The sequence below is a fragment of the Pleurodeles waltl genome, chromosome 8 (assembly GCF_031143425.1).
Source record: "Pleurodeles waltl isolate 20211129_DDA chromosome 8, aPleWal1.hap1.20221129, whole genome shotgun sequence".
In the NCBI taxonomy this organism is placed as follows: domain Eukaryota; kingdom Metazoa; phylum Chordata; class Amphibia; order Caudata; family Salamandridae; genus Pleurodeles; species Pleurodeles waltl.
The window spans coordinates 713142122-713167891 of NC_090447.1; positions in this window are offsets into that span (position 1 = coordinate 713142122).

Genomic DNA, 25770 nt, shown 5'->3' on the forward strand with positions numbered 1-25770 from the left:
CCCAGACCTATTGTTGGACCCTCTTCATCGTCCCCATCCCCTAATTGTGGACAATATCCTCACCCTATCCGCCTGGAAGATTTCAGGAATTCACAACCTACCCCTTTTATTTAGTCAGAAGCTTCACAATACATCTCAAATTCCTGGGCGCCTGGCACCAAAAAGGCCTACAAATCAGCCTGGTCTTTATGGCACAGCTGGTGTTTGAGAAAACATATTAATTCCCTTTCAGCAGATGTGATATTTGTAGTTAATTTTCTTGCTGCAGAGGCCAGTAAAGGTAAAGCTTTCCGAACTATCAACCTTTACAGGTCAGCCATATCTTCTAATCATATCCATGTCAACGGGAAACCAGTAGGTGAACATCCGTTGGTGTGCCGACTTTTGAAGGGAGTAAAATGTACCAAACCTCCCTTACCTAAATACAGTCAGTTGTGGGACGTTAATGTTGTTTTAAAGTTCCTGATGTCTTTACCTGATAATTCTGTTCTATCCTTGAAATTGTTATCTGCTAAATTAACAATGTTATTATGCCTGGTTTCCATCAAACATTTATCTGATGTCAAAGCTGTGGACGTCTCTAATCGGCAAATCACTCCTTCTGGACTGTTATTCTCGGTGGTACGACGAACTAAGACTAACTTATCGTCAGTTTTCTATCCCTATTTTCCACAACATCCGAAATTATGTGTGGGTCAATGTTTAAAGGTTTATGAACAAAGGACTGCAGATTTGAGAACATCCTCTGTTTCCCAACTCCTTATCTCCTTTACGAAAACCTATAATCCTGTTTCTGCCGTTACTTTAGCCCGTTAGGTTAGGTGGATCATGTCCTTAGCTGGTATTGACACTTCCAGGTTTGGAGCTCATTCTTCCAGAGGGGCTATGGCTTCCAAAGCCTTTTGGGCTGGTTCCCGTCTGGAGGATATTCTGAAATCTGCAGATTGGTCTAATGATAATATATTTAAAGTTTTTTATTGCAAACCTGTTGATAGTGTTTCAGTCAATGTAATTAATATGCTTTAAACTCGCATAATAGGAGCCTCCGGTCTTGCCATGAAATGTAGATTTTCCTAGTCTATGACCAAAAGTCTTAATTTTATTAAAGACACGGAGCCTCTGGTATAAATTTTGTTTCTCCCTCCCTTTCTTCCAGCGCCAGTTTTCACCAATCAACCAGCGGCTTAGATGTTCATCCTGCTCCAACGCTATCTTCCAGCCAAACTCTTCGATCTCTTCAAGTTCTGGAATTTCCCCATCTAGAATTTCGGAGCATACTTACCTTAATGGAATTTTGGACTTCTGTTCTGATGTGTTAGCCTTTGTTATGGCTCTGTTTATCCTTTGTTCCTTAATCCCTTTATTTACCTCTGATTGACTTTGTTCTCAAGAAAGGAGGGCTGCTTGCAGTCAAGTGACATCATAATGCTATATGTGTACCCCTATTGGTTGATATGTCTGGAACTGCGTTTTGAATCCCATTGGTTGTTTGTATTAGCCTCATGGGATTTGTAGTTTTTTCTTGACTGCTGCTATAGAATAAAGTAAGAAAAGAAACGCATAATACTCACCTCCGTGTCTTTAATAAAATTAAGACTTTCCGTCATAGACTAGGAAAATCTACATTGTGTTACCCAATCTTATGTGCTTCTAATTATCTGTATGTTTTCTGGGTGGGTTGAAGTGTATCCATGAGCAAGAGTGAATGGCATAAATGCTTGCTCGGGTAGTTTATTAAGTTATTTGGTATTCAGTAATGCCTTTCAGGTGAATAAGGAAAACACTTCGGGGCATATTTACAAGTGCCTTGCGTTCTTTAGCGACACAGAGGCGTAATTTTTTTTATATGCTACGGTGGCGTTAAGCAGGCCCTCACCCTGCCCCATATTTACAAAGTGGCGCAATGCTAGCATTGTGCCACTTTATAAAGCCTTGCGCCACATTATACCTGCGCCAGGTATAATGTGTGCACGCGGGCATTCCTCTACAGGGAGTCCCAAAAAATGGTGCAGTGACATTTACAAGCTTTCACTGCGCCATTCTAGCATCATTTTTTAAACCTAGTCAGGGCAGGTGTTAAAGTGACGCTAAGCTATTTCCAATGGACCTCCTCGAGCTTTGCTGGACTAGTGTCTAAATTTTGGGCGCTAGTCCAGCAAAGCACCACAATAAAGTTGAAAATGTTGATGCTATTGTGCTAAAGTGCACCAGGGTGCGCTGTATTGTAAACAAAGAACTACCATTGTGTCGTTAGGGGGGTGCAGGGTGATGCAAGAAAAATGTGCGCATCAGAGCCGATGCACCAGTTCCTTGTGAATATGCCCCTTAATTTCAGTTTTAGTTAAGAAGATTTGAAAAGTTTTAGTGATCGAGCTACACCTTTACTGTGCCTACCCCACCCCACCCCACCCCCCGAGTAAGCAGAGAAAAGCTGAGCGCAATAATAGCACGTTGAAAAATAAAATAGCAAAACTGTTCTGAGACCCAACTGAAATGGCCTGAAGCTCTGGCCCTTGGCATTCTGATCTACCCAGGGCCATTCCAACTCAGAGGACTAAACTGAACTCCTTTGAAATAGTTATGGGACACCCTACAATGTTGCATTCAAATTCACTTATTTCCGCTGCTAAATTAGACTTCCAATTGAACGATAATTCAGCTCTCCACTACCACAGAAAACTTATTTGATATCGCTATAGTTTTTTTCATGGTTTCAAGCTGCCTTACCTGACAGTCCATCTGAGGTCTATTCAGCTCTTCATTCAGGTAATTGAGTTTTCGTAATGGTGCATCAGAGGAAGTGTACCTTGCAGCCCCAGTAGAAAGGGACTGTATTTCTCATTACAAACATAGCCAACAAGTGTTGCAGATTGCCAATGTGGATCCACTGCTCCTAGTGCAAGTGTGCAGCAACCCCACCATGCATGTGACCACCGGTGCCCATCTCAGGACCTGTACTGACTCCACACCGGCGCCACCTGCTCAAACTACTCCTGCTTCTGCCTCATCTCCTGCAGCTATTCTGGACACCCAGGGACAACCCGCTCCACCGGCCTCCTGAGGTGAATCAACCTGTCCGTCTTGCTCACCTGCAGCTGCACAGTAAAATGTCCAGCAGGGAGTCACTGGTCTATGTATCAGACATAAATAATGATGTTAGAGAAATATCAAACTAAATATTTCTTTTGGATAGGTTTGCACTTACTTGCCCTATGTCACTTGAGGGTAAGTCTTTTGGATAGGAGTACCCCTCAGCAAAAACGAAACTTTCTTAGATCACTTTTACTATGGAGCCCAAGTGTGGTTATCCTAAGGCTGGAATGGGGTTTGTTACACTGTACATGTGGTTCCACCTCTCAGGCACCCTTCCAAACATCCCCTTCAGCTGTTCCGCACACGCCCTGAAATGTCTGAGGAAAACATACTTTTTTCCATTTTGTTTCCTAATTATGGTGTAGGCCAGGCTATTTGCGAACCAAGATGGTATGCTAAACAAATAGAGGAAATCGCCAACCCTACAGCCATTTCTTTAGGTTAGATAACTCATCCTTAGGCCCGATAGCTGGATATGCAGCCTCAAATATCAGACACTCCGCTGAACACCCCTTTCAGTGATTACGAAGATGCTATTTGGTGTCTGAGACAAAATATTTTTCTCAATTTTTTGTTTCCCTATTATGGTATAGCACAGGCTATGCACAAAACCAGAGGAAATGTTAAAATAATAGAGGACATCTACTAACAGTGATTTATATTAGGCCTGCTAACCAGACACTCAGACAACCGTGCTCATTCAAAATAGAATGGCCCTTGATTTGCCCTCGCAACCAAGGAAGGATTTCTGCCAGACTCAAGTCAGAATTCTGTACACACATATCTAACACCTCACTCAGCATACATGAACAAGTAAATCACGTCAAAAGTAGTATTAGGGAATTACACAGAATTAAAAGTGCATTAGACCTGAAAGGAAATGCCACCTGGTCTTTGATATCTGAGACACCTGGAAAGTAGATACTGACGATATTTGAAATGATTATAGTAGTAATTCTTATTTTGATAACTTTTTGTTTTGATCAAACTATGCCCGTGAACTACTGAATGCTTAGGCAGAAATAAAGGCATTGTCTCTGCTTATCCTCTTGATATGGTTGATAAGGCTAACTGTTGAATAGAAAAAGAAAAGTTGAATGATGGTGAATTTTATTCTGAACTGATTCTCGTTCGTGCTATCTCACAATTTTAGCTATTACTACTTGCTGATTCCTTACTCACGTTCGCGCTTTGATTGGGTTTTACCGTGGTTAACGCTTTCTTTAGAGCTACGTGCTAATTACAGACTTGCAGTGCGCCTCGATTTTATTCTCCGGACATGCCTCTGATTAATTGCAGTCGCCTCACCTCACAGCGTCTTTATTACCCGATCACTACCGCATGGGCTATTTTTACTTGCACTCCGACCGCGTTAACAGTTGACTTCAATACAATTACCCTAAGAGTTTTCATTGACTTTCACGGCAGTGTGGTGCTTTAATTCCACCTTTATTACCATATTAATCATTTCGTTTCGTTTTGTACTTGCCTTGCTCCCTGTCCTTGTAATTATTGTCTATTTCTCACCATGCCAGGATCACTATGCCGCCATGCAGGGTAAGACTCATCACGGCCTTTAATCACACTATTATACTCACACTCCCCATGGCTTGGGTCTTGCCCCATCTTAATAAAACATTTTTTTTTCCTTTTTTCCCCTCATCCAGGCTAAACCTACTCTTGTTTCTTTCCTTTCTCAATTTTGTCTGACACTTTCGTAGGTTATGACTACAGGCGTATGAGGGCCTCCTATACCTGTTTTACCAAACGTGTGCTTTACCTTACGCACCTGCTGCTGCTTGGGCAGCCTTACTACTCACGGGTCTACTACTCTAAAAAGATCATTTTTACTTTCTCAAGCCCACTCAACCGATCATAGGGCAACTTCGCTACTTACCATCACTACCTACCTACTCTGGCCGGACGGCCCAGGTATGAGTTACTTACGTTGGCCCCCAGGGCCCCCCGCCCTCGCCGTTTGTCCGCTACTCTACCATGGGCGTTTCTGTATCTCCCTTTTTGTGTTTCTACTCACCTTTTTTCCTGGTCTCTCTCAGTCCTGCTCTGGTCTACTCTCCCACTTATCACAGTTTACTTTACTCTCTCTGCATACCAACTCCTAGACAACGCTGTTTCTATCTACAAAACACTCTGGACATAAGCTTTCAGCAATTTTGGTTCTCAGTATAATCCACGCGATCACGGTGACTCACTTTGTCTCTTCATGCTCTGTAGTTTCGGTCCCAATCACCTATCTTGCTTGCCATGTTCACTTTATGCGGACTTATACAAGCTCTTACCACTGGTCACTGGTTTCTGGATTTGGAATCTTTCCCACATAATCACAGATTAATTCACAATAGATTCCAACCACATTTATATGCCAAATTTTGCTTTCATTATTGTTTTGCAGCCTTGATGAAGTCACCTGTGTGACGAAACACCTGTTGGCTGTATCTCGATGATGACACAATGATCTCTAACACCTACAAATAAAGACACCATCTGCAAACAAGACTTGAGACTTTTTTCAACTGCATACTTCCTCCAACCTGCAGCACAACATCAGGAATATCTATTCTTGCTATACTGTTGGACATTACATTCTGTGTGCTGTGGCCATCTTGTCCCATTAGATTAAATGCCATTGACTTGTTATAAGTTTGAATCTCTCTGTCAAAAAGAGGGAATGTGAAATAATTTTTAAGCTTGCTTAACGTATTCCCAAGGACTTTCCATTATTGCACATTTACTTGCCTTTTAAATGCACTGCCACCCCGTATTTCGGTGTTGTACATTGCTTACTTAACATGACTGCTCAAGTAAGAATAGCCTCGTTTTGAACCCGGCATAAACAAGGAAGAAACCTCAGAAAAAAATAAGTCTGTTTTCTATCTTATCCCACAGTCTACCCACATTCTTCCCACGAGAAGTGCTAGGCACATACGCAGCTATTTTGCCTTTCATGTTAATCTACATACTCTATCCTCTGTTTCTTCTATTATAGAACGTGTATAAAAGGGGGTCAAAAATAAAGTGAATTTAGCATTCTATGCTCCAACTGTTTCAATGGCGAAACAATGCTGTTGAAATTGTGAATTAGCACAGAGTATGTTTGCTGCTTGCTACATTTTTGCATAAAACTTGTATGTGACTTTCAGTGGACTTCTCAGAGTATTTCTTTTCTTTCACAACCTGGAGGCGAAAGGTATGCTTTTTAAATCTTGGCACTTTATTCATAGAAGTCACACTTAAACATAAAAGGACTGCATACCTCACAAAGCCCGTAATGTCCCGCACAGGATGGAAAACGTCACCAATCAAGACCACTCGTAGACCAAAAGTGGCCACCTGTTAACATCCTTGGACTCTTTTAGGAGCCTCATTGAATTTCCTTGGCCACCTCTTTGTTAGGTGGAAATCCAAATTACAGTTCATGAAAATATAAAAAACACACCAATAATTATAGAAAATCCAACAAGGAATATGACTTAAACTATGTAAGTCCAAGATTACTTTTCAGAGTCTTGTCATGGATTGTGTATAGGTGATCCCAACTTATTTAAATGTGTCGAGCCCTCAAGAGGAACTAGATGACAGATAGAATAGATAATATTGTTATGTGGAAAAAAGGCATATTATATGTTTGGGTTGTACTGTGTAATACACTTACCAACCCCTTAGGACCAGTAGGTTTCATTTGTCAAACCTTCAGCTCAACCCTGATTAGTTGTGGTTCAGCTCGGAGCAGCAAAAAGTACACAAAGAAACAAGTGTGAAGCATTTAGACAGCATCAAACGAGTTGAAAAAATAATTGTCAAAACACTCAAGAAATTCAACACCAATTTACAAAAACAGACTCTATTTTTATGTTTGTAGACACAACAGCAAAAAAGATCCACAGGAGGGTTCTGGAGGTATAGAATTTACAGTGTATAGTAAGTCAAAGCATTTTGCTCAACCGTGAACAAACATTGACAAATTCAAAGAATTTGACATTTGGAAACTTTTTCACCAAAAAGTAGGGCTAGTTGTATTGCAGTCAGTTAGAGTTATTTTGGGCAACCAACTCCAGTAGGAAATTGTCGGGGGCAGGCCTACCGGGCCGCAAGGAAAGGTGCAGCATATTTCAGGGGTGGAACATGTATTTGACATGTTTACAAGGTCCTCAGAATCATTTACCTCCACAGATGAAGCAGTCTGCAAGCAGTTCCAAGGTCTTTATCAGTTTTGCAAAGGATTCCTATGGAAGTAGTCCTAATGCAAGCGATGAAGTATGCTGAAGATGCTCAAGGATGCTGTGGATGCGATGTGGCCAAAGTGAGTGAGACGGTCCTGGTCACAGGGTCGATATCCTCTGATGGCCTCTCGGTGCTGGTAGAAGTCCAGTCTCAATGGGCTACCAGTCATCCAGTATTGCGTTCTCAGCTGAATCCTTCCCTCTGTGATAAGTCGGCATCTGGATGACCAAGCTGCACTCTGATGATTCTCCTTCACACTCCCAACACGGCAGATCCCTTCTCTCAGCGCTCAGAGCTCCCTAGCCCAACCCAGATGTCTGGCTACCAAGGGGGTTACAGGCCTCTGAACAACCATTTTGACAACAGGTTTACGCTCTCCTTCCCAGGTGTCCCTCTCCCAGGTTTTCCCTACTTGCTCTTCAAAGGCAACTTCTGCTCTGAAACTCACCTTTTGGACCAACACCCATGTGGCTTTCTGCAGAGGGGAGGTAACACCTATCTCCAGTGTATTCTGGCCCCTATCATCTCTTTTTCTGGGAGTCATTAGCATGTCTACTTAGGAGAGTAGAAAGCTGTCTCAGGTTCAAGCTCCTTGTGTAACTGTTAAGGGCACAGGAGATTGAAGGAAACAAAGTGACAACTTTGTAAAAAGTTTGCACACTGTTACCTGCTACATTAATTTCGACATGCTAATCAAGTCAGGCTTTATGTTACAACTTGTTCGATACCTTGGAGTATCAACCTTTGGTCGCAGCATTCAGGAGTTAGCATAGCTGCAGGACAACCCTGCACTCGCCAATGGGGTGACCAAGTTTTTTCAGCATAAAAACAACAGTTGAGCATCATCTACTGCCAAAACATGTAAAATATATGTCCTACCCCTGAAATATGCTGCACCTTTCCTTGGGGCCCGGTAGTCCTGCCATACACATTTTGCAGAGTGAGGTTTGGCTTTCCCATTGGTTTAAATAGCAAAGCCAACTAGCAGTTTTAAACTGCTCTTCCAGTCTTCAAGAGCAGACCGGGAGACTCATGTTACCTGTGTCATGCACAGGGTGGCACAAGCAGTGCTGTAATCCCTAGGGTGACTCTCTAACTTACTTGGTCTTGGTACCCTGAGTACCATATACTAGGAACTTACAGGTACGTCACTGTTAGAAATGGGGTTTTTGGTTGGCAGTCAGGTTACCCCCTGTCCAAGCAAAAGCCCTCACTCTAGTCAGGGTAAGTCACACACAATCCAAGATTATCCTGTGCCAACCCTCTGGTAGCTTGGCACGAGCAGTCAGGCTTAACTTAGAAGGCAATGTGTAAAGTATTTGTGCAATAAATCATACAATACCACCATATAACACCACAAAAATACACCACACAGTGTTTAGAAAAATATATAATATTTATCAGGATAATTGTAGGTCAAAAAGAATCAAGTTGCAATGTGAAATTGTAGAGATATCACTGAAAAGTGATATAAAGGGGGTCATTCCAACCCTGGCGGTCGGTGTTAAAGCGGCGGCCAACCCGCCAACAGGCAGGCGGTCAAAAAAATGGAATTCTGACCCTGGCGGGAACCGCCAACACACCCCGCCACTTTAACACTCAGACTGCCACGGCGGGACAAACAAACAGCGCGGCGGTCACCGCCAACAGACAGGCGGCAGACAATGTACCGCCCACACTATCACGACCCACCAATCCGCCACCTTTTACGGGGCGGGAGCCCCGCCGATAAAAACATGGCAGAAACAGACTACGAACGGGAAAACGCTCACCTATACACACTCCACGAGGAATCTGGACAGCATGGAACCCGAATTAAACATCCTACCAGCTATTGTCTTCCTGCTCCTCTACCAGGAGCACGAACGCCGGCGCAGAAGACAACGGTGAGTACTGCACCTACGACACAGGGGAGGAGAAAAGGTTACGGGCACACACATACGCGACCCCCCCCCCCCCAAATCCCTACACACCAATGCAGATCAACAAGTCAGAGTGACACCCCCCAAACCCCACGGAATAATGCAAAGACAAAATAAAATGTACATAAAAATTGAAGTATATTAAAGCATATATGAACCTAAGTGAAAATAGAAATTTATCAAATAAATATATTACAACATGGACAATATACCCATAGTCCAAAAGTCCGGCACATATTGCCTACATTCCATTGTTCGTGGGCCAATGTGCATAAACACATGGGCAAAGCCCACACACGAGACCCGTTTCTATTGGAGAGAACACTGCAGGGGCATCAGATAGTAAAACTACAGGCACCTGAGGGGGAAGGGAAGGGGGGGCACCTCAGCCAGATGAGTCCACGATGCCAGATCCACGAGGGGCCGCCATGCCCACTGTACCATCCTGGGGAGTGCAAAGCCACAGTCTCACAAGTCCAGATAGTGGGTGGATTGCCCACTGTACCATCCTGGGGAGTGCAAAGCCACAGTCTCACAAGTCCAGACAGTGGGTGGATTGCCCACTGTACCATCCTGGGGAGTGCAAAGCCACAGTCTCACAAGTCCAGACAGTGGGTGGATTGCCCACTGTACCATCCTGGGGAGTGCAAAGCCACAGTCTCACAAGTCCAGACAGTGGGTGGATTGCCCACTGTACCATCCTGGGGAGTGCAAAGCCACAGTCTCACAAGTCCAGACAGTGGGTGGATTGCCCACTGTTCCATCCTGGGGAGTGCAAAGCCACAGTCTCTCAAGTCTCTACAGTGGCTGGATTGCCCATGGTACCATCCGGGGTAGTGCAAAGCCAGAGTCCATCAGGTGGATTACAGACTCCACTGGTTATGGAGGAGGCATGTTGGCCAGAGTGCTTCGTGAAGCCCTGCCCAACACAGATCTGGCCCTTGCCAATGGGCCAGCGGTGCCTGAGATGAAGGGCTTAGCGGAGCGGTGCAGAGACGGCGGTGCCCAGCGGAGCGGTGCTTGACAGGAAGGGCCCAGCGGAGCGGTGCTTGAGATGAAGGGCCCAGCGGAGCGGTGCAGAGACGGCGGTGCCCAGCGGAGCGGTGCTTGAGATGAAGGGCCCAGCGGAGCGGTGCTTGAGAGGAAGGGCCCAGCGGAGCGGTGCTTGAGATGAAGGGCCCAGCGGAGCGGTGCAGAGACGGCGGTGCCCAGCGGAGCGGTGCTTGACAGGAAGGGCCCAGCAGAGCTGTGCTTGAGATGAAGGGCCCAGCGGAGCGGTGCAGAGACGGCGGTGCCCAGCGGAGCGGTGCTTGACAGGAAGGGCCCAGCGGAGCGGTGCAGAGACGGCGGTGCCCAGCGGAGCGGTGCTTGACAGGAAGGGCCCTGCGGAGCGGTGCTTGAGATGAAGGGCCCAGCGGAGTGGTGCTTGAGATGAAGGGCCCAGTGGAGCGGTGCTTGACAGGAAGGGCCCAGCGGAGCGGTGCTTGAGATGAAGGGCCCAGCGGAGCGGTGCTTGAGATGAAGGGCCCAGCGGAGCGGTGCTTGACAGGAAGGGCCCAGTGGAGCGGTGCTTCTCACGGCGGGCCCTGTTCAGCGGTGATTCTCACGGCGGGCCCTGTTCAGCGGTGCTTATCTTGCCGGGGCCCTGTTCAGCGGTGCTTCTCACGGCGGGCCCTGTTCAGCGGTGCTTCTCACGGCGGGCCCTGTTCAGCGGTGCTCCTCACGGCGGGCCCTGTTCAGCGGTGCTTGTCTTGCCGGGGCCCTGTTCAGCAGTGCTTCTCACGGCGGGCCCTGTTCAGTGGTGCTTGTCTTGCCGGGGCCCTGTTCAGCGGTGCTTCTCACGGCAGGCCCTGTTCAGCGGTGCTTCTCACGGCGGGCCCTGTTCAGCGGTGCTCCTCACGCCGGGCCCTGTTCAGCGGTGCTCCTCACGCCGGGCCCTGTTCAGCGGTGCTTGTCTTGCCGGGGCCCTGTTCAGCGGTGCTCCTCACGGCGGGCCCTGTTCAGCGGTGCTTGTCTTGCCGGGGCCCTGTTCAGCGGTGCTTCTCACGGCGGGCCCTGTTCAGCGGTGCTCCTCACGGCGGGCCCTGTTCAGCGGTGCTTGTCTTGCCGGGGCCCTGTTCAGCGGTGCTCCTCATGGCGGGCCCTGCTCAGCGGTGCTTGTCTTGTGCTTGTCTTGTGTTCCTAGGGAACCAGATCGGGCCAATATTTCCCGCTCAGTCGCCATCCGACCTTTCGCTTGCGGGGCCCTCCTGTGCTGGAGTCCTGGGCGCGTGGGTGTCCTCCGTCACACCCCAAATGGGGCTGGTGGGCCCCTCCTCGGCAGCTGGCCTGCTGCCGGACTTGTCTGCCCTGCTGCCCTTGCCCTCCTTTGCAGCATCTCTGGGGCCCTTGCCTCCCTTTGTGGAAGTGCCAGGTGACGGGGCAAGGCTAGTGTCCGCGCCGGCCCTTCACTTTTTTGGTTCTCTTCCCAGGGGGTGGGCTGGCTGTCCCCTTGCTGCTGGCCGATGTTCCTGCCCTAGGAGCTGGTGGACTCCAATAGCCCTGAACTATGGTCCTAGTAGGTGCAGGGCTTGTGGTGGCTGAGGTGCTGATTGGAGTCTTACGAGATGGAGGGGGTGGGTCAGTTGTTGGAAAGAGGTCAAGGTTGGAAAGGAAAATCAATTTAGAAAGACAGGGACGGGTTGGTGTAGTGGGTATGGGAGTGGAGGAAGAGGATGTGGTTGTAGGAGAGTCAAGTGTGCTGTCTTTGGGCGCAGGTGCTTGTGACGGAGGCTGTCGTGAGGTGGATGGCTGTTGGGTGGGTGGCTGTCTGCGTTTGTAAGGTTTGGAAGATGGGGTGACAGACACAGTGGGAGAGGACACAGGGGACGTGTAAATGGCAGTAGGGGTGGTGAGTGCACGTGTGCGGAGTGTTCTGCAGGGTGTGCTGGTGATGGACGTACTGGCTGATGGTGGTGTGAATGCAGGTGTAAGTGGAGACGTCACAGGGAGGGAGGAGGGAGACGAGGAGGAGGGGGACACAGAGGAGGCAGTGGCTGTTGGCATGTCTGCATGTGGATGTTGCTTGGGTGAATGCTTGTGTGATCTGTGGTGCTTATGTCTGGATGAGCTGTCCTTGAGTGTTGATGTGTGTGCAGGCTGGTCTGTAGGTGTGGCTGGGATAGGCAGAGGAACAGGGGATTGGGACTGGGTGGAGGGAGTTGGAGGAGGCAGGCTGGAGACAGGGACAATGGCTGCCGTCAGTGCTGAGGCCAGAGCATTGAACGATCGCTGATGGGCAGCCTGACCCGAATGAATGCCCTCCAGGTATGCATTGCTCCGATGCACCTCCCTTTCTACCCCCTGGATGGCATTCAAAAGGGTAGACTGCCCAACAATGAGCGTCTGGAGGAGGTCAATGATCTACGTACTGAGGGCAGCAGGGGTAACTGGGGCAGGGCCTGAGGTGCCTGGGGCGAAGGAGATGGCCGGCTTCCTGGCCGAGCGGGCACGGGGCGAACGCTGAGGGGCTGCTGGGAGGGCGGGGCTGGTGCGCTGGGTGGCGGCTGTACCTGTTGTAGCGGTGGGCACGGATGTTGCCGCCACCACAAGGGAGCTCCCTTCCGAGGACGTGTCGGTGTCGCTGACGTCTGCACGGGTCCCCGTTGTGGAGCTCCCCTCGCCCTCCGCCTCACTGGTGTACTCGGAGTCGGTTGCATGGCCCTCCGGGGCCATGTGAGATGCAGCTCCCTCGTGCGCCGATGCCACTTCTCCTCCGCCTGATGATGCTAATGCACACATGAACAGGAAGACCAAAAAAAAGGGGGGAGAGAAGAAAGAAAGACATGTTGAGTGCATGCATTGGCGACACCGTTGGCGGAGAGGACAGACACAGAAGCCCACTGCACTACGCAGCGCACTTGGGGTACACTACTCAATCACTGGGACATGGCCTACAAGCCTATGGACGACAACTGCACACATAGATGACACAGGGCCATGAGTAGCTGTACTAGGCACCCTACAGAGGTGGGGGGTGGGGGCACAGGGCCATGCCTCACGGAGGGGCCTAGCCTACAGAAATCGCCCTGGCCTAGGGATACCCACAGCCCTCCTCCCCCACCCAGGCACCTACACTGCGCGCAAAGATAGCAGAATGTGCTAGTACTCACCCCCTTGTGTCTGCTGTGATGTCCTCACGTGCCCATCCAAATCGGGGTAGGCCACCGCCAGGATCCGGGACATCAGGGGGGTCAAAGTCCGACTGGCACCCCTCCTAGGTTGGGAGGCCATCCCCAGCAGAGCCTCGGTGGTCTTTCTGCTCCCGCGGCGGATGTCCTCCCACCTCTTGCGGTAGTGGGTGCCCCGTCTGTTGTGGACCCCCAGGGTCCGGACGTCCTTGGCGATGGCACGCCAAATGTCGATCTTCTGATGGGCGCTGACCTATGTGACATGTACAGGGTGGGAAAAGAAACATCATCACTTTTCTGCATGGTCGATGTGAGTGGCCCCCCCTCCCCAACCTTGCCATGTGGCACATGCTCTCATCTGTCGTGCGATGCATTCCTCATTCGCTCCCCTCACCACCATTGTTCATTCACCCCACTCAACCCAGGCATTGCCCACTAAGCATGGTCCCAGTGTACTTACCTGTTGGTCTGGAGGACCGTAGAGTAGCGCATACTGGGGGAGGACCCCATCCACGAGTTTCTCCAACTCTTCTGAAGTGAAGGCAGGGGCCCTTTCCCCAGTCGCAGCAGCCATTGTCAGTTCCAGACAGAGGTCACAGCAGCACTTGCAGTATAGGTCCTCTCCTGTGGATGATCAGGTCTCGAGTGATTAAGCAGATAGAAAATGGCTGTCACGCCCGCGGCGGTGCGTACCGCGACCGCCGGCGCACATCCTCATTGGCTCATGAAACCCATAGGGTTCAATGTTGACCAATGTGGCTTTGCACCGCGGTCTTCGACCGCCTACCGCCACGGTGTGCCACGCCAGCACAATGAGCTCACATCACATTGTCACACTTCACAGGTCAGGCAGCCGCCATTTCAAAGGCCCACATGGCTTAATTTCAACTGCGTCACACAGGCCTAGGCCTTGAATTGCCACTCATACATGCCATTCAATGCATAGATAATCGTGTACACTGCAAGCTGTGTGAACTTACCTGTGGGTTGATTGACTCTGTGCTCCATGTTGTCCTTCCTAGGCACCGTCCACAGGGACTTGTGAGGAGATGGAGGGCTGTTCCGGTGTACAGACCGCTGGTGGACCTGTCGACAATGGAAGAACGACATGTCATACTCACCTACAGACTTGACCGTGCCACTATACAGGAACTGTGTGCCCAGCTGGAGCCAGACCTGATGTCACCCATCCGCCAACCCACAGGGATTCCCCCTCTAGTGCAGGTTCTGTCAGTACTCCATGTTTTGGCAAGTGGATCATTCCAAACAACAGTGGCCATTTCATCTGGGATGTCTCAGCCTATGTTTTCTAAGGTTTTATCCAGAGTGTTGTCTGCCCTGATGAAATACATGCGGAGCTACATTGTTTTCCCTGAGGTGGAGGATTTGGCTACAGTGAAGGGTGATTTCTATGCCCTTGGACATATTCCCAACATCATTGGTGCCATTGATGGGACCCATGTGGCTTTGGTACCCCCCAGAGGAAGTGAGCAGGTGTACAGGAACAGAAAAAGTTATCATTCGATGAATGTCCAGGTGGTCTGTTTGGCTGACCAGTACATCTCCCATGTAAATGCCAAGTTCCCTGGGTCAGTGCATGACGTGTACATCATAAGAAATAGCAGCATCCCTTATGTGATGGAACAGCTACAGAGACACCGTGTGTGGCTAATAGGTGACTCTGGTTACCCCAACCTGTCGTGGCTACTGACCCCAGTAAGGAATCCCAGGACAAGGGCAGAGGAACGGTACAATGAGGCCCATGGGCGTACTAGGAGGGTGATTGAGCGGACCTTCGGCCTCCTGAAGGCCAGGTTTAGGTGCCTGCATATGACAGGTGGATCCCTAATGTACTCACCAAAGAAGGTGTGTCATATCATCGTGGCCTGCTGTATGCTTCACAACTTGGCTTTGCGATGCCAGGTGCCTTTCCTGCAGGAGGATGGTCCAGATGGAGGTGTTGTAGCAGCGGTGGAACCTGTGGAGAGTGAAGAGGAGGAAGACGACTGGGACGACACAGACAACAGGGACAGAGTGATACTACAGTATTTTCAATAACACACAGGTAAGAATCAACACGGGCATTTTACAGTTACTTACAGTCTCCTGCCTCTCTACTGTCTGACCTATTCCCCCAGTGTATGTAAACTGAGTTGTGACTTTCCCTTCCAATTTCAGGTATGTGGCCCCCACTGCGTGACCTGTGCTTTGTTTCCCCATGGACTACAGCTGTATGACAGTGGTATGTTTTCATCACTGTGTTACTGGACATTTTGGCAGCATTATGTTCAATACATTTGTTCAAAATACAGGCAGACTCCAGATTGTTTTTGTGCAATAAGTGTTTTTATTAAATTGCTGAATTTAGGGACATGGTGGGATATCGGTGATTGGTGATGGTGGAGGAATGTCCATGGCAAAGTCCAGCTTTTCAGTCTCACAGGTGCATTGTCAATATGCCTGTGGAAGGTGGAGCAGGGGCAGTTAAAGGTTGGACCGGGTGACAATGTGGGACAGTGGGATGACATCAGGGGGTATCCTTTGCTGGCGGGGGTCTTGACATCCAACTCTGTCTTCTTACGAGATCTCAGGCCCCGCTTGCGGGGTGGTTCTTCTTCTGCAGGAGGTGGGGTTCTGGTGGCCTGTTGTTGTGTGGGGGCCTCCTGTCCACTAGCGCCGGCGGAGGTGGTTGCCTGTTCTTGGTCCATGCTAGTGACAGGGGCCCTTTGTGGTGCCACATGGTCCCGCAATGTGGTGACAATCTGGTTGAGTGCCCCTACGATGGTGCCCATTGCGGAACTGATGGTTCTAAGTTCTTCCCTGAACCCCATGTACTGTTGCTCCTGCATGACCTGGATCTCCTGGAACCTGGCCAGTACCGTCGCCATCGTCTCCTGGGAGTGGTGGTATGCTCCCATTATGGAGGAGAGGGCCTCTTGGAGAGGTGGTTCCCTTGGCCTGTCCCCCCCCTGTCGCACAGCAGCCCTCCCAGTTCCCCTGTGTTCCTGGGCCTCTGTCCCCTGGACCGTGTGCCCACTACCACTGCCCCCAGGTCCCTGTTGTTGTTGGGGTGGTGGGTTAACCTGGGTGCCGTGTAGTGGTGGACACACCGCTGATTGACGTGTCCTGAAGGCAGAGGCATGGGCCCGCTGGGTGGGAGCTGTGCTGGTGTTCCCAGAGGGGGTTGGGTCTGCTGTGGCCTGTGGCTGTGTGAGGGGAACCGACTGTCCAGAGGTCCCTGATGGTCCGGGCTGGTCATTTGGGTCCAGGTCGACAGAGCTGCTGTCATCACTGGTGGCCTCTTCTGGGGGGTGGGATGGACTATCTGGACCCTCCTGGGCGGTGTGGTGGCGTTCGGGTCCTGCAGGGGTATAGAGTTATGGTTATTGCTTCTGTGTGTGCCATATCGGTCAATGGGTGGGTGTCCGTGTACCCCAGGGCTGTCATTCCTGTGTGTGGGTGTTTGTGAGGGTGGCTTGTGGGGGAGATGTGTATGTGCAATGGGCATGCTTTGGTGATGGGTATCCATGCTATGTGGACGCATGCAGGTCTTGGTGTTGGGATGGGTGGGTTGTGATGGTGAGCCATTTTCAGGGAGTAGGTGTGATGGGGGTGGGGGTGAGGGTGGGGGTATGTACTGGCATGCAGGTGGGGTGGGGGTGGGAAGAAGTAGTTAAGATTTGACTTACCAGAGTCCATTCCTCCAGATACTCCTGCGAGGCCCTCAGGATGCAGGATGTGCAAGACTTCCTCCTCCCATGCTGTGAATTCTGGGGGAGTAGGTGGGGGTCCGCCGCCAGTCTTCTGCACCGCGATGTTGTGCCCTGATACCATGGAACGCACCTTCCCCCGTAGGTCGTTCCAGCGCTTCCTGATGTCATCCCGATTTCGTGGATGCTGTCCCACAGCGTTGACCCTGTCGACTATCCTTTGCCATAGCTCCATCTTCCTGGCAATGGTGGTGTGCTGCACCTGTGTCCCGAAGATCTGGGGCTCTACCCGAACTATTTCATCCACCATGACCCGGAGTTCGGCGTCTGAGAACCGGGGGTGTCTTTGGGGTGCCATAGGGTGGTGTGGATGAGGTGTGGGGTGGTGTATGTGTTGATGAGTGTGGTGAGTGTGGTGATGTGTGGTGTCTTGTGCGTGGATATTGTGTGGGTGATGGTGTGGTTTGCCTCTGTGTGATGGTGTTGTCTAAGCAGTGCTGTCTATCTCTGGCTTTCTATCGTTTTTTTTTTCGAAGGGGTTTGTGGGTGATGTGGGTGTGTGTTTTATATTGTATTGGGTGTGTGGGAGTGTTGTTTGTATGTGTATCAGGTGTGTGTGTTTCAAATTGTCCAATGTGGTAGTGTTTTGTAAGTGTGTGTGTATTTTGACCGCGGCGGTGTGTACCGCCAATGGGATACCGCGGTTGAAAGACCGCTGCGTGGATTCGTGGGTCGTAATGGCATGGGCGTATTTCTGTTGGCGTGACGGTGGAGGTTTGGTCATCGCCAGTTTTTCACTGACCTTTGGTGTGGCGGATTTTTGTGGATGTCGGGTTTTTGGCGGTTTGCCAGTTGCGGGTCAGAATGACCGTGGCGGTTAACCGCGGCCGCAGCGGTGTTATGGCGGTCTTCTGACCGGCGGTAAGCGCCTTTTACCGCCGAGGTCAGAATGACCACCAAAGTGTCTTAAGTCTTTAAAATATAAACAAAGTCTCTTTCAAGCACAAGTACCTGGTTTGGAGTGGAAAAATCTCCTCAGAGGGCCACAAAAGAAGAGGTGCGTGGAAAAAGGGTGTGTGCGTCGATTTCTCCCCAGCACACACGGACTTGCGTCGTTATTTTCCACGTGGGGAAGTCGTGCGTCGTTTTCCGGCACGCGGACAGTCTCTTTCTGTGGTTCGCGGGGATTACCAGATGTCCCGGGTCTGTGCGTGGATTGTCCTGCTTGTTTTCCGGCTGCGCGTCGTTCTGCAGGGCTGCGCTTCGAAATTACGATCTCACGGCAGGCGTTGCGTCGATTTCTCCTCTAGAGGTCGGGCGGCGTTGTCCTTGCGAAGCCGTGCGTCGGATTTCCGGTCGTCCCGAAGGCATCGCGTCGATCAGCGTCGGTGTGCGGCGTTTTTCTCGCCGCGGAACAAGCTGTGCGTCGAAATTTTCGGCGCACAGAGCGTCCAAGTGAAAAAGAGAAGTCTTTTTGGTCCTGAGACTTCAGGGAACAGGAGACAAGCTCTATCCAAGCCCTTGGAGAGCACTTTCACAGCCAGACAAGAGTTCAGCAAGGCAGCAGGCCAACAGCAAGGCAGCAGTCCTTTGTAGAAAGCAGACAGGTGAGTCCTTTGAGCAGCCAGGCAGTTCTTCTTGGCAGGATGTAGTTTCTGGTTTAGGTTTCTTCTCCAGCAAGTGTCTGATGAGGTAGGGCAGAGGCCCTGTTTTATACCCAAATGTGCCTTTGAAGTGGGGGAGACTTCAAAGAGTGGCTAAGAAGTGCACCAGGTCCCCTTTCAGTTCAATCCTGTCTGCCAGGGTCCCAGTATGGGGTGTGGCAGTCCTTTGTGTGAGAGCAGGCCCTCCACCCTCCCAGCCCAGGAAGACCCATTCAAAATGCAGATGTATGCAAGTGAGGCCGAGTACCCTGTGTTTGGGGTGTGCCTGCGTGAATGCACAAGGAGCTGTCAACCAAGCCCAGCCAGATGTGGATTGTAAGGCACAGAAAGATTTAAGTGCAAAGAAATGCTCACTTTCTAAAAGTTGCATTTCTAGAATAGCAATATTAAATCCAACTTCACCAGTCAGCAGGATTTTATATTACCATTCTGGCCATACTAAATATGACCTTCCTACTCCTTTCAGATCAGCAGCTACCACTTCAATACTGTATGAGGGCAGCCCCAATGTTAACCTATGAAGGGAGCAGGCCTCACAGTAGTGCAAAAACTAATTTAGGAGTTTTACACTACCAGGACATGTAAACTACACAGGTACATGTCCTGCCTTTCACCCACACAGCACCCTGCTATAGGGGTTACCTAGGGCACACATTAGAGGTGACTTATATGTGGAGAAAGGGGAGTTTTAGGCTTGGCAAGTACTTTTAAATGCCAAGTCGAGGTGTCAGTGAAAATGCACACACAGGCCTTGCAATGGGCAGCCTGAGGCAAGGAAAAAGGGGCTACTTAAGTGGGTGGCACAACGAGTGCTGCAGGCCCACTAGTAGCATTTAATCTACTGGCCCTATGCACATAGAGTGCACATTACTAGGGACTTATAAGTAAATTAATAGTCCAATCAGGTATGATTCAAGGTTACCCTGTTTTAAGGGAGAGAGCATATGCACTTTAGCACTGGTTAGCAGTGGTAAAGTGCGCAGAGTCTAAAAGCCAGCAAAAACAGTGTCCAAAAAGTGGAGGGAGGTAGGCAAAAAGTTAGGGGTGACTACCCTAAGGCTGTCAGGTCTAACAGTCACCCTTTCCCAATTGGGTATAGTCAATGTAACATACATGTTGTAGGATCAGGGCACTGGCACTGAGGTCTGGCTAGCAGGCATCAGTGAACCCTCAGAGTTGAAAACACAGGAGCAATGGTCCAAACATTTAGGGGTAATCATACAAAAAGAGGCATTTCCGTTCAATGGCAAATAACCATGGAAGAGAAACTGCATCAACATATACTAATACATAGTGAAGGGAAAATATGCTCAGAGTGTCTTTAATAAAATTAGGACTTTCCTTGGCTGAAACAGGTAGGAGAACTTCATTTTAAGAAAGATCAGAGGCTTTATTATGCTTGTTTAAAACCCATTCACTGTCTCCAAAGAGCCTTCAGCTTGTAATAAAATATTTTGAATGTAGACACTTCAGACCAATTAGTGGACATGAGAAAGTCTTCAAAACTAGCTCAAGCCCAAATGCTTAAGACACCATTTCCCCTCTAGTAGAATGAGCACCAAAGGTTCTAGTATACGGTGCATCAATGCCATTACATTTGCCTTACCTAGCAAACTATGAGAAGAAAGAGTATAAGGCTTCTGGAAAGATATCGGCAATTGAGAAGAGGACTTTCTCAAATTAGCTGTTTTCAACCTATATTCTTTAGGTCGTCTTGCCACATACAATTTGGGGATGAGGAAGAAAATATGGATATTCCAATGCAGTAGAGGTGTTTTTGTTACATTTTGTGATGGAAAAGAACACCCCTCCAGGTGAATGTTTAGTGTTATCCAAAGCCCTAAAATCAAGAACCAGTTTGAATGAAATCTAACAAAGTTGCACTCCTAGCTTTGGCAACAGTGGACCTGTCTTTCAAAGGTGAACTTACGTTTGTGTGTGAGTTTACAATTGTTTGCTACTCACAAAGGTAGTTAACTAATAGTAACTTTATGTCTGTGGAGTCTCCACACATAAAAATATATGACTGTTTTATCTATTTATGTGCGGAGACTTCGCAGTCAACAAGATACTACTACTAAAATCCCTTTGAGAATAGCAAACAATTGTAAACATTCACCAATGGGTAAATTTACCTTTGTGGCTCATTCCCACAATTTAAAAAAAAGGGAATGATTTCCCAGCCATTCCCGAAATAGAAGAAGGACCAATTTAATATTCCAAAGCAATGAATATCAGGAGTTAGGAGGATTAGAGTGGTAAATACCCCTCAAACAACCACACACTAAAGGGTGCGCGCTGTAGGAAATTGCTAACTTTTGTGTGCTATATCCCCAGATTTTTGCTTTCACTCTTTTGCTGGCGGTAGAACCCTGTGCTCTCCCTTACAACATGATGAAATAGGTATGCACCTTTTTGATAAATTTAGCTTACCTATAGGTCAATGGGTATATGGTACAAGGTATATCCAGGGCCTGGAAGTGAAATTCTACCAGTGGACTGCAGCACATATTTTTCCATATAGTACAGTGACAATTCAGACATGGATTCAGGTCTACCATACCAGTGTAGCCTGACTATAGCAGTGTAAAACTGCAACACGACCTGTAAAAATAAATCCTTTGACAGGTCAAAACCTCCCTTTTTATATAAATAAGACACCCCTAAGTAGGCATTATTGCCCTCAACGGAAGGCACATGCTATTTAAAAGTAGGACATGTAGAAATGTAATGTTAACATGCCTTTTTATGTGCTAATGGAGGATAGGAGACCGTTAATCTCAAGAACATATGAGGCAATGTGTCTCAACAGACAACAGTGAATAAATCAGCGCAGTCAATTATACAAGCCTTCTGGAGAGACATGAAAGTTAAAAACCATAAAGGATTATTAAGTTATTAAAATGAAAATACAGAAAGCAAAGTATAACAATCAGTCAAAATTCATCATAAATCAATCCAGAGATTTGCAATAAGGCTCTGTCAGATGCACAAAAGTGTCTAACATGTAGAGAAACTCTATAGTAAAATGTTCTAATTCTAAACAAAAGCCAGACTTACACGGATCTGCTCTCTAAATTCTCTAAATTCGAGGCAAACCAGACTTGCCTCACCTCCTGTTTGCAGATGTTTTATAACAAAATGACAATTGCATTGCCAGCATAAATCATGCCATAATACAAACTGCCAAACCAGAATACAAAATGCAATGCAGCGTCATCTAACTTCAGCCCAGTACCTTCCCCTAAATGAATATTAAATTCACCGCTTTTGATCTAATGTTATTGGGTGTGTCAGTACAAATCTAGTAACACTCAAAACCATGACAATCTCATAAAGTGAATAGGTCTACCGTAACACAGGCAGGAAGAGTCTTGAATGTAGCTATAGGCTTCCTCTGCAGATGGTCAAGAACAACATGAAAACACAAAGTATTATACGGGTGCACATTTTGTAATGTACGATGAGTGGAAGAATGAAAATACACATTGCTGCATTAGATTCAAGATGAACTTTAAGCCTATTTCGCAACAGAGTTTTGTCAAGCGCAGGTAAAATACAATTTTACACAGTGCAGTGCTTTTGCTTTAAAACAAAAATTTTCATAATGTTAGGCCCATAATTGTAATAAATCATCTTTCTCAGTTCCCCCTCTGATTGGCTATTCAATCATCAAAACCCACTTCTATATTTACAATACAGTTTCCATTATATTTAGTATCTTCTGATTCTTCCAAATCTTTCATCCCATCATAAACAGAAGCCTTTATTTTTTCCATCTTCTCTAACTCAATAATTTGTCTTTTCCTTTTTCTCTGTAGATGTTGCTGCTACCATCTTCACATGCCCACAATTTGAAGCTTTGTTGAGCAGATTAATTCAGAGAATTTTAGCACAGGAATGGGACCAATTATGCATGCAGAAATTATAATTATTTATGTTAGTATCTTTGAAAATACATCCCCACCAATACCATATACCAACCTTTGAAAAACCCTTTCCAAACTCTGTGATCCATGTATCAACTGATTCTCACAGCCCATGTTCTTCAAAAATCATTGCTCCACACGATACATTAGTGAAATTACTTGTGTAGTCATTCATAAATCTTTTGCTATCAACAATGAAAAAAGTGCAACATTTTTTAACCTTTGACACACAACAGACTCCACCCTCTTTTACTAGAAAGACATCTAAAGCAAGGCGGTTCGGCATGGTCATCGCTCCATTGCAAAAAATGTCTCATTAGTTTTAATTAATGCTCCAGAAGTGTTAATTACCAAACCTTAAACCAGTGTAAACGGCTTCCTAATCTTCACTTCAATTAAAGGCACACCATTTGGAGGAACAAACACCAAATACATCCATCAACACTTGTATAAAACTATGATTTGACCTTTAAGATCCATATTGCCCCTTCCAGTCATTTCATTATTCCATTGATATACATGCAGAAATACTAAGGCAAGATAGCAGCTTCCCACCCAATTATGTGGGAGGTTAAAATATGTGGTCTTACCGCAACCATAAATTTATCTCACGATTGGTTCTTCACCAATCATAAACACATCATCGGCTACATAACTTACATTAAACTCACTATTACCCACAAATTCAACAGATTTGGCATTCTGCGATTTTTCATGTAAAATACTCATAACTCCTCTCCTTTCTTCATCCGCTCTCAATCTAGGATGCATTTTTGAATATTCAGAACCCTCCTCAGCCTCTTCCTCCAATTCAATCTCTCTTGTTTCTTCCAAATTTTTACCAATTCTCATTTTTCTCTTGCTATATTCTTTTATAAATTCATGCTCAACATCGCTCAATTTGCACAAATGTGTTTTTAGTCATGTTAGAATTCAGGTTAGAATACATAATTGAATACATAATTGATCTCAAATGACTAGAAATGCATTTTAAATATTACGTTTCAGAAAGAGCTTCCGAGGTGATATTTTAGTCTGTGAGATATGGAGCTAGAAATTCTTGATCCAAGAAAACATTAACTGAAAGATTATGGGGGTTATTCTAACTTTGGAGGAGTGTTAATCCGTCCCAGAAGTGATGGTAAAGTGACGGATATACCACCAGCCGTATTACGAGTTCCATAGGATATAATGGACTCGTAATACGTCTGGTGGTAAATCCGTCACTTTTCCATCACTTTTGGGACGGATTAACACCTCCTCCAAAGTTAGAATAACCCCCTATATGACAACAAGTATGTCAAAAGGAATTGTAAATATGCCACTCCTTCTGACACAGAAGTTGGAAGAAACTTACAGACATAACAAATATTTACTATCATGATGTTTATGTATTCAGACAATAAATTCGTATAAACATAATCCTTAAAGTATCTAAAACCCTATTTCTATGTGTCAACTTTGTGTCTATTAAACTATTATATGCAGTGGTTAACTCTTTACTCTTATTTGCAGGTGAATCATATCCAACTGGCAAAACCAAACACAACAGTAAGCCAATTAAAAATATTATTATCAAGACTAATAAAACTATACGTCATTTTGAGCAGCATCTCAGATTGCTAGTTGCCATACCCCGTCTATAAAAGCACTAAACCTAAAAAATTTAAACTCTAACCACTAAATTTTAAAAGGCATAACACCAAAACTCAAAGTTCAAGAGATTTCAACATTTTTCGCCTTTTGATCCTCAACTAGATACATATGGTACAAAGGTAAACAGACTCCAACTGTGAATTGCTGTACACAAAAAATATAATTATTTAGAAAGTAAAATGTCTCTTCTTATTTTTATTAGTTCATGGTGGTTCTTAAAAAATAAATGGGCAACCTGTCAGATCATAGACTTCCACGTCGTCATGTTCTGATTCTGTGTTTGCAAAATAAAACCGTTCAGGAGCTGCACATAATCTATTAGCCATTCATACTTTTGTTGAGGTCTTAGCTCGTGGCTGCTCTCTTTCACTGTACTTAGAGGTTTGCTCATCTTGTTCTGATTCTTTGTCTCTGGTCTTCAGACTTTATTATGCAATCTTTTTCTAGCTCACACAGGCTCATGCCACTTATCTCTTTGATGTGCATCCTCATTTTCAGGTTCACTTATGACCACTGCTGTTTCTTTATCTTCACTTGCCACTTGAGTCACATTTTTTTCGGAAACAGTTTTATTTCCATCCTCCACATCAAAGTGTTTTCCTCTAGGGGCTCTGGAAACTAGAATGTTCAGTGTCACTCTTTGATTCTGAGTTTCCTGACTATTAGTTTGATTTTCTATCTAATCATGTTGTTCTTCTTGATTTTGATCTTCTTGATCTTGAGCACCTCTTTCTGGATTCATGCAGTAAACTCAGTCTTTACACTGTGAATCAGTAGTTGTTGTCCCCAATTCTTCATCTGCAATTTCCCCTCTATTCCTAGGAGACGCGTAGATCCACTGTGGCAAGTGTCCACATTTTACAGCAGTATTCTTCACAACGAAAGTCTGGTATGGGCCATTCCACCTCAGCTCAAAACAGGACTTGCAAACATGTTTCTTCGCTAATACCCAGTCCCCTGGCTGGAGTATATGACACAGTTCTTCTTTTGGTGAAGGTGTCATCAAATTCACCTGGACAGAGATACAGAGTACATCAGGCAGATCTTTGCAATCATCTAGTACAATGTCATCCCTAATAGACACAGGTGCTGTTGATATTTAGCAAGGGATCCTCATGGCCCTCCCACAAATACCTTTATGGGGGATAAACACTGCCACTTATCTGGTACACTCAGAGGCACCTAGGCACAACTGGAAATGCATCTGGCCACTTCAATGATTTTGAGTCACACATGTTCACCAGCTTGAACTGAACTGGTGTTTCCGGACTATAATTACAATGGAACTTCAACTTGATTTGCAAAGCTATGGGCAACAGCTTTATTGTTTCATTTTCGAAGAGTGTACCCCTAACGGACTCTAAATAAATTGGCAAAACGAATCT